At 31.5% G+C, this 13,132-nt stretch overlaps 1 long non-coding RNA gene across 1 annotated transcript; it reads right to left on the bottom strand.

The window, feature by feature from the left end:
- Positions 1-1,929: 1,929 nt before the first annotated feature.
- LOC129308110 (uncharacterized) lies at positions 1,930-2,739 on the bottom strand. The gene is made up of 2 exons (XR_008592541.1): positions 2,545-2,739; positions 1,930-2,427 (listed from the first exon to the last, which is right to left on the bottom strand). It is a non-coding gene; the product is annotated as an uncharacterized LOC129308110 (long non-coding RNA).
- Positions 2,740-13,132: the final 10,393 nt, after the last annotated feature.

Below are 13,132 nucleotides of genomic sequence, written 5' to 3'. Positions count from 1 at the left end.
AAATATAATTAAATTTATATTAAAATTTTAATATTTTTGATATTGGTCATTAAAATAAAGTTTAAAAAAAATTGTGTAAAAATATCAAAAAAACTTTACTTGTAAATAAGATCATCCTAAACTCTACGATATAAAAATATTCATAGAATACCATATTAATTAGGAGCTTAGCTCTTTTAATGAACAAACAGCATATATACCAAAATAGAAACTGTAAATATAGCATATATGAAGCACTTAATCAGACTTCTCCAAAAATAATATACATAAGCATTTATAGTTACATAAAAAGAGAAATTTCAATCAGTTCTTCACCCAGCACATCTAAGAGTTCTCATGATTCAACAAGAGGATCGATGTCAACTAAGTTATCCAAGACAAAAAATAATTTTTCAGTGAATAACGTCCCAACAATAAACAACAGAACATAAATAAAATAAAAATTTTAAAATAATTATGTACGTTAAAGAGACAATAATTTTTGTAAAAGTTTAATAAATTTCATAATAAAACGGCTCTATAAAATTTTAAATAAAGATCTCAAATCATTAAACTATCATAGTAAATATTAATAGTACTTGATTTTAAGAAAGCACACAAATGAAATAAAAATAAATTTCTTTATAAACAAATTACTAAATAAAAAACCAATGGAACATAAATCATCAAATAATTGAATTCATAATTATAGAGACTTATTAGAATAATTAACAAATGTAGACACACAATCCACGAGAGTAACTAACCAAATGCAGCTTATGCTATGAAAACAAATGTGAACACACCGTCTACGAGGGTAAGTTACCAAACACGGCCGAAGTCACAAAACAAACGTAGACACACAGTCCACGAGGGTAATGCTAACCAAACGCAACCTGAAACTATGAAACAAACATGAGTACGATGCTTATGAATAACCATTCCTCCATCCACATGTGTTAGCCATCACACGGGACTAACACCTCCTATAAATACCTTGCTAGCTAGGTGTACCATGATGCGCCAAAGGCTAACAGAATTGCCGTTAGCAATCAATATTCTGTATAAAGTTCCTTTGAAATTCATTTTCAAACATGTGAGAAAATCATCACTCGCAAAATATAATTTCTCTTTTCAATATCAAACTCACATAAACCATGTAAAACATCAATCTTTCTAAATATGAAAATCTATAATTAATGTTTCATAAATTGTTCAGTAATTTTCATAGTTGGCTATATCAAATAACATACTACTAAAATTTGTAAAAATATTTCTGTCAATCCAAAAAGTATAAGTAATGATTCTAAGAAGTAAAGCAATTTAATTAACAAAAGGAGCTAATGCAAGAGAAATATATAATATCTATAAATTGTTAAAACAATTTTTAATAAAGTTTTTTTTTAAAATATAAATTGATTGGAACGTTATCCACTTACCTGATAATTTTTCAAATAAATAACTTACTTCTAACTGATCCTCTTCTAGTAATGCTTGCTCTTTAAATCCTAGTGTCCAAAAAATACCATTGTTATTTTCTTTTGTAGATCTTATTATTATCATCATCAATCTAAAATAATTCAAAAAGTAACACAGCTCTTAACTTTCAACATTTTTTAAACATTTCATAAATATTCTAATGACTAATATCTTAATAACAAATTGGCTCTTGAATTACGAATTCATAATATTATTTTCAAACTACTCTATTTCTAATTTCAACTTTTTTTATAAAGAATAATTCCCTTCCATAATAATTTAATTATCAATAATACAATCATCACATCTAGTCCCATCATTCACCAATATTCATCCTTTTAAACATTTTGTCAAACATTTTATAGACATTAATTTTTAAATTTTAATAGTAAATTCTTACTTCAAACACCATCCCATAATTTATCTAACAATTCTTCAGCATCGATATAAAATTTAATCTGACATCCCAAGTTTATTTTTTCAACAAAATCAATATAAATTTAGTTGTACTCCAAGTACAAACAACATACAAAGATTTTTGCTTGGTTCAGAAACCTACTCCCTTTCTATAATCACGCACAGCAGTAGCCTCACACACCAAGTAATATTGTCTCAACTAATTACACACACACACACACAGCTACCCAAAAAAAAAAAAAATCGAAGCTCCTCACCTGGAACCAGCTTGATCGAGCAGAGAAGGAGATGATCCTAGGCGAACGAACAAGGAGGAGGAAGGAAGAAGAATCTGCAACAGCATGAACGAGAGAGGAGCGAAGATGTTTGCAGCGAGAAACAGGGGATGATGAACAAAGAACTGAGGGAAATGAACAGCTCCTGCTTCCTCGAACGCATGCGCAGATGAACGAAAGAAATGGAAAGTTTGTACCTCACTCACCAATACATACGTATGCAAAGAATCAAACGAGAGAGAGGACAAAATCAAGCTTCCATGGCTAACCATGAGCACTGCCACAACGCACACGAACAGAGGAGGAAGGGGAGCACAGTCGTCAGTGATAACGGTGGAGGAAGGAGAAGATGCTATTGCACGAAGGAAGAGGGAGAGGAACGAACTCTACTCACAGCATCCAGACGACGCCAACGAGAAAGAGAAAACAAGGAATCAACAATGAAGCTTGAACAGAGATAGAGTAGGTAGATCTTGAGCGAAATCTTTACAGCGGCGAACTCACGGTGAACTCGACACCCATGCCGGTATCAATTGAAACGGAGGAGGCGAGAAGACGGTGGAGGTTTGATCAGAAGGTTCCCTCTCTCTCTCACTGGATTCTTGAAGATTCGAAAATGGAAAAAAATGAAAAAAATAGCTGGGTGTGCGTGTGATTTATGTCTGACTCTGTTTCTGTTTCTCTTTTTTTTTTTTGTTTTTTGTTTTTTTTTGAGGGCATAACGGTGATATCACACAGATCAGACAAAATAAACAAAAGCAAAGAAAAAAAAAAAAATGAAGACCCCCTTTATACACCGTAAGGTTTCGAACAGGGGACCTAAAATGAAACATAATTACTAGTTACCACTGAACTACTATATTTTGATAAATTTAAGCCAAAAATAATACAAATACCTTAAATTATTTAATTATAGATTTTTATTCACATTATTTTCCTGAATCATTACAGATATCATGAATGGGGAGAATTGACCGCATAAGTGACATATTTACCAATCGGCCCAACACAATCTGAATGACGGAATCCCATTGCAGAATTTTGGCTTTGAATGAAAAAAAATTCAATGACCAAAAATATCATTGAGTATGTTGTAGTTAACCTATGAATAACTTCTCAAGGAGACTTATTAATTTCTTAACTTGTTCGCTGTTTTTCATTATTTTTTAACTAGTAACTTGTTAACTCAACCACATTACTCATTAAAAGATTTACTTTATTCGTTAATTTCTGTGTTACTTGTTACGTCTTATACATTATAACTTAGTGATTAATCTTTAAAAAGATTTGTTAATTCTTTAACTTGTCAATTCCTTTATCTTACTTACAAATTCATAACTTGTGAAGTCAATGCGAGTTAAATCCCTCATTTGTTAAGCTGATTGTCATCATAACTTGTAAAATCAACTATATTGCTTGTTAAAAGTTTTACTTTACCTATAAACTTCCCTATGTTATTTGTTACGTCCAATACATTGTAGTTGATATCATTATTAATCTTTAATAAGATTTGTTAATTTCTTAATTTTACTTGTCCAGTTGTCCATTCCCTTTCATTATTTTAACTCCATAATGGACAAGTAAATTTAGCAAGTACTGCAAGGGAATGGACATTAAGGAATTAATAAGTCTTCTTAAGGAGTGGTTCACAAGTTAGCTGTAATGTAGTGAAAGAAAGATATTTTGGTCATTTTATTTTAGAATTTAATTTCACCATGTGTCTGGTTCTTAGATAAAATTCTCCCTAATGAATGTCATGCTAACCAGAATTTCACATTTAGTTTTATGGTGTGTTGCTTATTCTTTGAATACACACATATTGATAAATTCATATTTGATTTGGAATTTTCACCATTTAATACGATTATCACAAATAATGCTCAGTCTAAGTCCAGGTGATTTCTTTCTTTCTTTTTACTTTTTAAATGTAAGACTAACACTAAACAATTGTTATGTTCTAAGTATATCTAACTATTAACCGCACTAATCTCTAACAATATTCTTTCCCTAAAAATAGTGTTGTCTTAAAAAATGAATACAAATTCTGGCAAAAAAACAAATAAATATAATATATTATTTTTAAGGGTAAATGAGCAAAATTATCTTTGAACTTTAGATATAGTAGCACCATAGACTCTTAACTTATTTTTTCAACAAATTATTCTCTTAATTTATGAAAATGGTGCAATCTGGCCTCTCTTGTTTATAAAAGATTACTGTGACTGTTAGTTATCATAAAATGACTATAAATGTGAAGTGTGAAATTGAGTTGCTTGTATGCCATGATTATGTGTTAAAAAATGTAGTTGCCAAATGAATGAAATGATTGTGTTGTTGTGTTAGCTTTGAATGTAATGAATGAGAAAAGTAGAGAACAAGCAAATGTAATATGAGATTGAGGATAGAAGTGACATATGAAAGGTGAAAAATGATTATAATGCTCACATGTGATAGCTAGATGTATGAATCAAATAAACTTGTATTTGTATATATGAATGTGTGAAATGTGTGAGGATAATTTATAGCATGACCATTTTGGTGAGAGTTCGCTTAGGCAAGTGGTGTAAAACCTCCAAAATAATCCACAACATGACAAGTAAAGTTACTCTTATTAAACCATAATTAACTCAATAATCCGAGGTATTCAAGAATAACCCAAAAGGGTTACCAAAGTTTGCAATTTACAGGACTGGGATTTCAAGTTTTTAAAAATTCACTAGTGCAAAATAGCAATTTAACAACATATTTTTTACCACAGTTTGTAAAAAAACTGTGGTAATACATGAGATAATAGCTTATTGGTAATTAACTTAAAAAGTAGATCATTTACGGTGACAGTTCTATGATAAACAGTCGCCATAAATGCTTATGAGAAATATTTAAATTAAATAATTAAAATAAATTATTACTTAAATGTAATTCATTTACAAAATAATTATAATTGAAATCAATTATTAATTATATTATTTATTATTTATTAATAATAAATTAATATTTAAGGCAAATTAATTTTTTTCTAAATTAAAAAATATTAAAATAAATTTATTTAGAAGATAATTATACTTCATCAAAATTATTTATTATATTTGTAATTAATTATGTAATATTGAAGATAAATTAATTGTATCTAAAATAAAAAATATTAAATGAATTTTATTTAGAGACTATTATAATAAATAAAAATTATTTATTATATTTCGTAATAAATAATGTAATATCTAAGTTAAATTAATTATGTCTAGATAAAAAAATATTAACAAATTTTATTTAATAACATTGAATAATTAATATATTTTTTAAAGTTAAAATTAAAATGTTCAAAAAATCGGGCATACTAAAAATAAAAGACAAAATAAAATAAATCTTAAAATAATTAAATTAAATTAATTTTATATATTTTATTTATTTATTTATTTACGTCTACTTTGGCGACAGGCCTGAGGGCGCCTGTCGCCAAAGCATGTTTGAATTTCAGACAAATTAAAATTGTCTAGAATTCAGACAATATCTTTGGCGACAGTCCCGAGAGCGCCTGTGGCCAAAGACTTTTTTTTAAAAAAAAATTTACGGCGACAGTCTCTTAGGGATCTGTCGCCATAAATATGTCTTTTTAAAGACATAAATATGTCTTGTTAAAGACATATTTATAACGACAGACCCCGAGGCATCTGTCGCTGTTATTAATTAATTTAAATAAAATCTTATTTTTAAAATAAAATAATATTTTTTAAATAATATTTTATTTTAGGCCACATTTAATGTTTCTGAATTAACACATTAAATAAGACTTTTTAAATAAAATATTATTTTTTAAAATTATATTTTTTTAAGACAGATTTAATGTGTCTAAATTAAGACACATTAAATGTGTCTTAATTAAGTTAAATAAAATATTATTTTAAAAATAATATTTTATTTTAAGACACATTAAAAGTGTCTTAAAATAATTTTTTTAAAAAAACATGATTTACAGCGACAGTTGCCCTATGAACTGTCGCCATAAATGTGTCTGAAAATGAGACACATTTATGGCGACAGGCGGTGGGTTAACTGTTGCCGTTAATGTTGTTAAAAGACTTAATCCCTCAGCTCGTGCCGTCACTCTCCCCCACAGCTCCAGCAATCACAGTCGCCCACAGCTCGTCTTCCCCATAGCTCATCCTCAAGCTCACTCATTCCCCCTTAGCTTGCAGCTCGCTTCCTCATTCCCCTTTAACTTGTAGCTCCCACATCTTGAAGAGTGACCATAGCTCCAGCTTGCCTTATCTCATAGCTTGCCGTCGCCTTTAGCTTGTGTTCCCCCAGCTCGCTGCTGCCGTCAGCTTTTGTGCCCCCAACTTGCTGCCGCCGCCGCCTTCGGTTCAGCTTCCCTTACCCCCATCACATCTCAACTTTCAGGTTTTTTTATTTTTTAATTAGCTTTTTATCCTTCACAAAATTAATTTTTTTGTTGATTTTTTTGTTTTCTTGTTCTTTTTTATTATTTTTTTAGTTTGTTTCTTAATAATTTTTAAACACCTATTTTTAAGCACCGCTTTCATTGTGTTTCCTTTCCTTGCCCCTGCACATCTCAATTTTTAGGTTTTTTTTAATTTTTTCACAAAACTAATTTTTTTACTGATTTTAAATTTTATCTTTTTTGTTCTTTTTACTATTTTTTGTTTGTTTCTTGATAATTTTTAAACACCTACTATCATAAATAAATTAAAATGTTGTTTGATGGCTGTATGTGATAGTTTGAATTGGTTGTTTATTAGAGTTAATAATTATTGACAATTCAGTTGAATTTAATCATTAAAATTTGTTTAATTTTGTTCAAATTGGTGTTTTGGAAAGGTTAAATAGAACAATGTATTTCAATTATCCTTTTAGCTCTACAAAAGTAAATTAGATTATTATTTGACGGTTGTATGTGATAGCTGAATTGGTTGTTGATTAGAGTTGATAATTTTAAAAATTCAATTGAGAGGTTAAATTAAACAAATTGAGGGGTCTAGTACTTGGGAAATCTTGCTTTGTGAACTGTTATGCTGTCAAAATTTTTTTAAATTTCAAATTATAAATTATTTATTGAAATTTGAAATAGGTAATGATGAACCATAGTTGGATAGATGCTTTGCGAACAAGTGATGAATATGAGATATGTTATTATATTTTTTTTCTACTAACTTTATTTATCTTATTTGTATTAGGAAAAATATGGAGAATCTTGTCACCGATAAATCAAGTTCTAAAAGAGGTAAAAGAGGGGCCACACGACTTACTAAGTTAGCCCAAATACATGGAAAAGTTCAACTTGATTTGATGACAAAGGCCAACCAATTGATAAGAAGAAAGGAAACATTTTTAAGAGTTTTGTGGGTTTGGTGGCACATCAAAAAATCAGCATCTTGGAGGAAGAGTGGGATGATATAAATGAAAGTGACAAAAATGATGTTTGGGAATCTATACTGGTATTTCTAATTGTTATATGTCATATCTACTTTTTATTTTGACATTTATGTTGTTACTAAATTCTTTGTTGATGTGTGTTATTTTGCAGATTACTTATAATATTAAGGAAACTCCATTTTTAAAGAACAAGTGGCTAAAGTATGTTGGGGACCGATGGAGGGACTTTAAGTCCAAACTTACTAGAAAATATGTGCTTCCGAAGAGTTGCAACGAAAATGATGATCATGATAATAATGTCAACATTTATAGAAATTAGCGGGAATATTTGTACTGGTGTCAACATTTATAGTGATAATGATGATAGAAAATTAGCGGGAATGGTTGACAAGAAAAAAAACGAAATCAAGTGGGTGCCAATGCAAGTAAGTATTTCAAATTTATTCCCTAATTAGAATAAAGATTATAGTATTGATATAATAAATTTAATTATTTTTATTTTCTTCATAGTGTCCTCAACAACCAGGAAGTGTAGAATGCGGTTATTATGTGATGATTTTCATGTATGAAATCATCACTCAGGGTATCACTTATGCATTTGATCAGGTAATAATTTGTTAATAATAATTTATAATTATGATGTTTGTTGTATACTTAAGTTATTATTCATACATATATTGCTATTTAATTTGTAGCACTTTCAAAGTTTAGAGCCATATTCTAAGCAAGAGTTAAGACATATTCGCAATATATGGTCTAGGTTTTTCTTAGAATTGACAGGATTAGGGTAGAAACTTTCTAGATATTTGTATTAAAAATGTAGAGTTTTAGTTTATATATTTGTACCAAATATATTTGTACTGGTGTCTGGAGTTGCTGTTTATGTATTAATGCAAGTTTTGTAATCAAAGGATGTATATATTTATTTGTGAATCTATTAAAAAAATATAGTACTTACGGCCACAGTTATCACTATAACTGTGGTAAAAGATGATATATGGCGATAGTTATAGAAACAACTGTCGCCATATATGAATTTCTAAACGCATCTTTCGCCACAGGTAAGCTCAGACCTGTGGCGAAAGATACTATTTTTCGCCACAGGTGAGCTAGGACCTGTGGCGAAAAATGATATGTTTTACTACTATATTTTTTACCACAAGTGAGCTAGGAACTATGGCGAAAGATATCATTTTTTGCCACAGTTGAGTTGAAATTTGTAGCGAAAAATGATATTTTTTATCACTGTATTTTTCGCCATAGGTGAGCTTAGATTTGTGGTGAAAAATGATATCTTTCGCCACAGTTCCACTTGACTTGTGGCGAAAAATGTCTATTTACTACCACATGATTTTCTACTACAAAGCTTCTTCTGTCACGAAAAATGTGTTTTAACTGTGGTAAAAAATGCTTTTTGTACTAGTGATTTACCAATCCTCCTAAATCCCATCATAACTAAACATCAAAGTTAAAAACCTCTATGGAAGCATGGAAATTCAAATTAAATCAAAGCATTTGCAAAAGAAGCTAGAAAATCATCATTTTCAGCAAAATATCATGATGCGCTGTGACTTACTGTAGATATGCCACATCTCATCTGTCTCTGTACCAAGTGCCATGATGTAGGCCCCATGCGCTATGGTGCATTGCACATTTCATGATAGCAACAGAGCTATCACATGAAAGCTCTCAAGGTGAACTTCTGACACACCCTGTTTCTTCATCTGATTGAGGTGATCTAGGCACTGTTTTCACAATCAAATCATTTTTCAATCAAAAGTTAGACATTCATTTCAAAACTCACTCATTTTCAATTATATCACACAACTTGAGTGCCCATTTTACAATTCAAGTACTAAGAGCCCACACCAACCCTTAGTCTATACTCAATGAACTATCACGGAGTCGTGTAACACACCATAACTAGCCAATCACACATAAATCATTCTCAACTCTCAAGCCCTTAATATCAAAATAGATGGGGGAGATCCAACATTGCATAAAACATGATAATCAATGCTCAAATGATAATACAAACTCAATTTAACACTTTCACTAAATTTTTGGAACTATGGAAAGCTTACTCAAATTGATATAACCACTTCAGGGCTCTAGAATATAATACATGTGAACACCGTATTTTGTCCGGGCATTTTTTTTAAAAATAATAATAAATAACCAAAAATATATAAAAATACAAAAAATTTTAATCCTTTTTAGGATTATATTTTCAAGAAAATAATAATAATAATAATCATCATCATCATCTAACAAAAAAATCCTCTCTCCTTTTACCTTAGATAACCCTTCTCTTAAAAGAAAATTAATTAAAAAAAAATATACTATGAAATTGAATAATTAAATAAAATAAAATAAAGAGGTAGTATCACGTGCATGCCAATTTGAACTGCCCAGCTTCAGCAACAAAAACACAGCAGACATGAAACAGACAAAAAGAAGGAAAACGAGAGAGAGAACAGTCAGCCACGCATGCACGAAGAGAACGCCGGAAAAACGCACGAGCAGACGCAGAAAAAAGGAACTTTCAGCCATGCAGAGAAACCAGAACACGTCAACGCACAGCCACAGCTACACAGAGAACACACACAGAAAAAACAAGCAGAGACGCACAATGAAAGGAAATAGAAACATGCACGTACACGAGAAAGCAGAAAGAAAAACACAGCACCAACACATACGAAACACACACAGAAAAAGTAGAGGCATGGACACGACAGAAGAAAAAGGGAAGCAGAAAGGCAGCACCCACACGCAAAGAAAAAGAAGAGCCATGCAGAAATGAAAACAGAGCAGAGAGCTTTCGGCGCACGCAGAAAATGCAGCGGAAGAGAAGGGAAAAGGAAGAAGCAGAGAAAGGGAGTAATCATTCAGCTCTTCCATCCTCTATATAAGGAGTGACAGGGCTGGGAGAAAAGAGGAGGAGACGGAGGAGGTGAAATAGAAAAAGAAAGACCGAGAGGACTGAAAACAGAAAACAGAGACAGAGGAGAGAGTCCGGGAGAGGAAGAGAAGAGAGAAAGAAAATAGAGCAGAGAAGAAGCAGCAGAAAAGGAGAGGAAAAATGGAGAAACGAGGCGAGAAAAACTGGAAGAAGGAGATCAGAAGTAAAAACAGAGCATAGGAGAACTGAGAGAGAGCACGAGGACGAGCGAAGACTGGAGACGAAAAGAATAACAGAGCAACTGGAGAGAGAGAGAAAGTGTGGAAGTTTGCAGGGGCTACTGCCATCACTGACGGTGCACTTCGTCCTCCTCTGTGTCTTCATCTCCTCTTCCTTTCTCAGTTACGGGCATCGCGGGAGCGTGTAAGTTTGCAGGGGCTACTGCCATCACAGACGGTGCACTTCGTCCTCCTCTGTGTCTTCATCTCCTTTTCCTTTCTCAGTTACGGGCATTGCGGGAGCGTGTGTAAGGTTAGTTCACACCTTATTAATTGCTTCTATGAATTTTATATCCAGGTGAATAAGTCTCGAATATACGTATTTATTTTTATGCTCATATGCTAAGCACATATATATTTTTTAAAACTTAAAACAGGAGATTTTGAGAATTTTTACAGGAATTTAAAATGATCTCATACCATAAAGATCAATAAGATTTTACAAGTATGGGGATCAATTTTGCAGATACTTATACGGGTTCTAAAGGCCCATTATTAAAATTAACTCTTTCTTTATACTAAATATTTAAGTTCCATGTGAGATTTTAAGAATCTTCGTAGGAACTTAAATTAGTCACATTATTATGTGGGACAGTAAGTCCTCGTAGATATAGTGATTTTCAATTTTTGTAATAAATAAGTAATTTTTGCAAATAATCATATAATATACAATTTAAGAAACTTAATTAACCAAATTAAATGTATTTAAATTGTAACCATATTTACCAATTATATCTTTTAGCCACGTGAAATTTTTGAATCTCCGTAGGCTTCTAAGATCATTGTATTATCGTGTGAGTCAATAAGACTCTGCGGATATAACGATTTAGTTTTTAAAATATATATACATATATATTATATAATTAATTAAATCAATTAATTAAATTTAATTCCTGTCTCGTGTGAGATTTTAGAATCTCCGTAGATATTTAGGATAATCATATTACCGTATAAGTCAATAAGGCTTTGCAGGTATGATGATTAAAATTCTTCAAAACATGTATATACATACTTAAAATATATTTTTGATACTTAAAATGTACATAAGAATATAAATAAATAAATTGAATTGCCAAACTCTTCTATCATGTGAGATTTCAGAATCTTCGCAAATACTTAGAGCAATTGCATTACCGTATGAATCAATAAGGTTCTACAGGTACTGCAATTAAATTTCTAATCATAAAATATAAAGAAAGATAATTTTAAACCCTTTCATTTCTTTATTCAAAATTCAAAAATTGAGAAAATAATTAAAATTAAATTACCTTTTGCAATTTAAAACACACATATCAAAATTTCAGAAATTGTTTTATTTGCAAAATGGTGAGTTATTTCTAATTAATTTCTCTTCAAAAAATATTTTTACCGACAAACTTTTAAGCCCGAACTACGTGGACTTTGATCCCCATCACAGGGTACGTAGGCCTCAGAGTCAGATTCTGAGTCAAGTCCGTCCTCCCTCGTAAATAAATAAACATTTCTCACTCAATTATCATCATTTTTATATCAAACACATGAATATAAAAGGGATAATTAAAATAATTTAAAACCATATTAATAGAGCACAACAAACTTCAGGTAACCGTTCTCACGAACGGGTGTTGTGGGGTGCCTAACACCTTCCCCACACTCAACCGACTCCCGAACCTATTCTCTGATTTCGCAGATCACCCTTATCTTTCATTAATCGGTTTCCCGAGATTTACCTCAAAATCTTGGTGGCGACTCCTCGTTCGATCCGTTCCCGCCGCGAAGGCCGGGACCTCCGCTCGCGCGCCGTCCGCGTCGCATTTTTTTCCGGGTGCGACAGTTGGCGACTCCACCGGGGAGAGTTAGAGAGTCAAGCCTATAAGTCTGTTATGCTCAAAATATAATATGGTTTATCTTTATTATCCCTTTAAATTTATGTGTCCCTTGTTCCTTTCTCTTTTTCCCTTTTCTCTTTCTTTTGTATTTTATAACATGTTTTTAAGGTAGATAACATGCGGAATAAACCTTAAGATAGATGACTTTTATTTGTACATATATTTGTTTCTGTATTTGATCTGATTAAAAGTTGGGAGTTGGGTAGCATATGAGAATAAGATAGCATGCTTGCATGCTCTCATCACACTATACACTTACACAATTTGACACACACATATTTTGGGCCCTATACCCGGGTCTGTGAGTACTATAGGTTAGTAGAGGTTAGTAGTGGTTTCCCTGTGGAGTTTTTGAACTCTCGGAGGTTACCATGAATACCTCACCCAAGCTGTTACTTGCCTAATAAATTTGGTCCCTGTAGAGCTTATGTTCTTGGAGGGCCAAGATTATTAAGTAAGGTCTTCACCTTTGTGTGAGGGCATCTTGAGAGCCTTTTAGGAATATACATCCACCCGTGAATTACACGTTTCAGACAACAGCTA

Source organism: Prosopis cineraria, unplaced genomic scaffold (genome assembly GCF_029017545.1).
Source record: "Prosopis cineraria cultivar Desert tree isolate PC_DT_omini unplaced genomic scaffold, ASM2901754v1 PC4, whole genome shotgun sequence".
Lineage (NCBI taxonomy): Eukaryota > Viridiplantae > Streptophyta > Magnoliopsida > Fabales > Fabaceae > Prosopis > Prosopis cineraria.
Note: the sequence above shows the minus strand (reverse complement) of the source record. Positions and strands in the feature narration are given on the sequence as shown.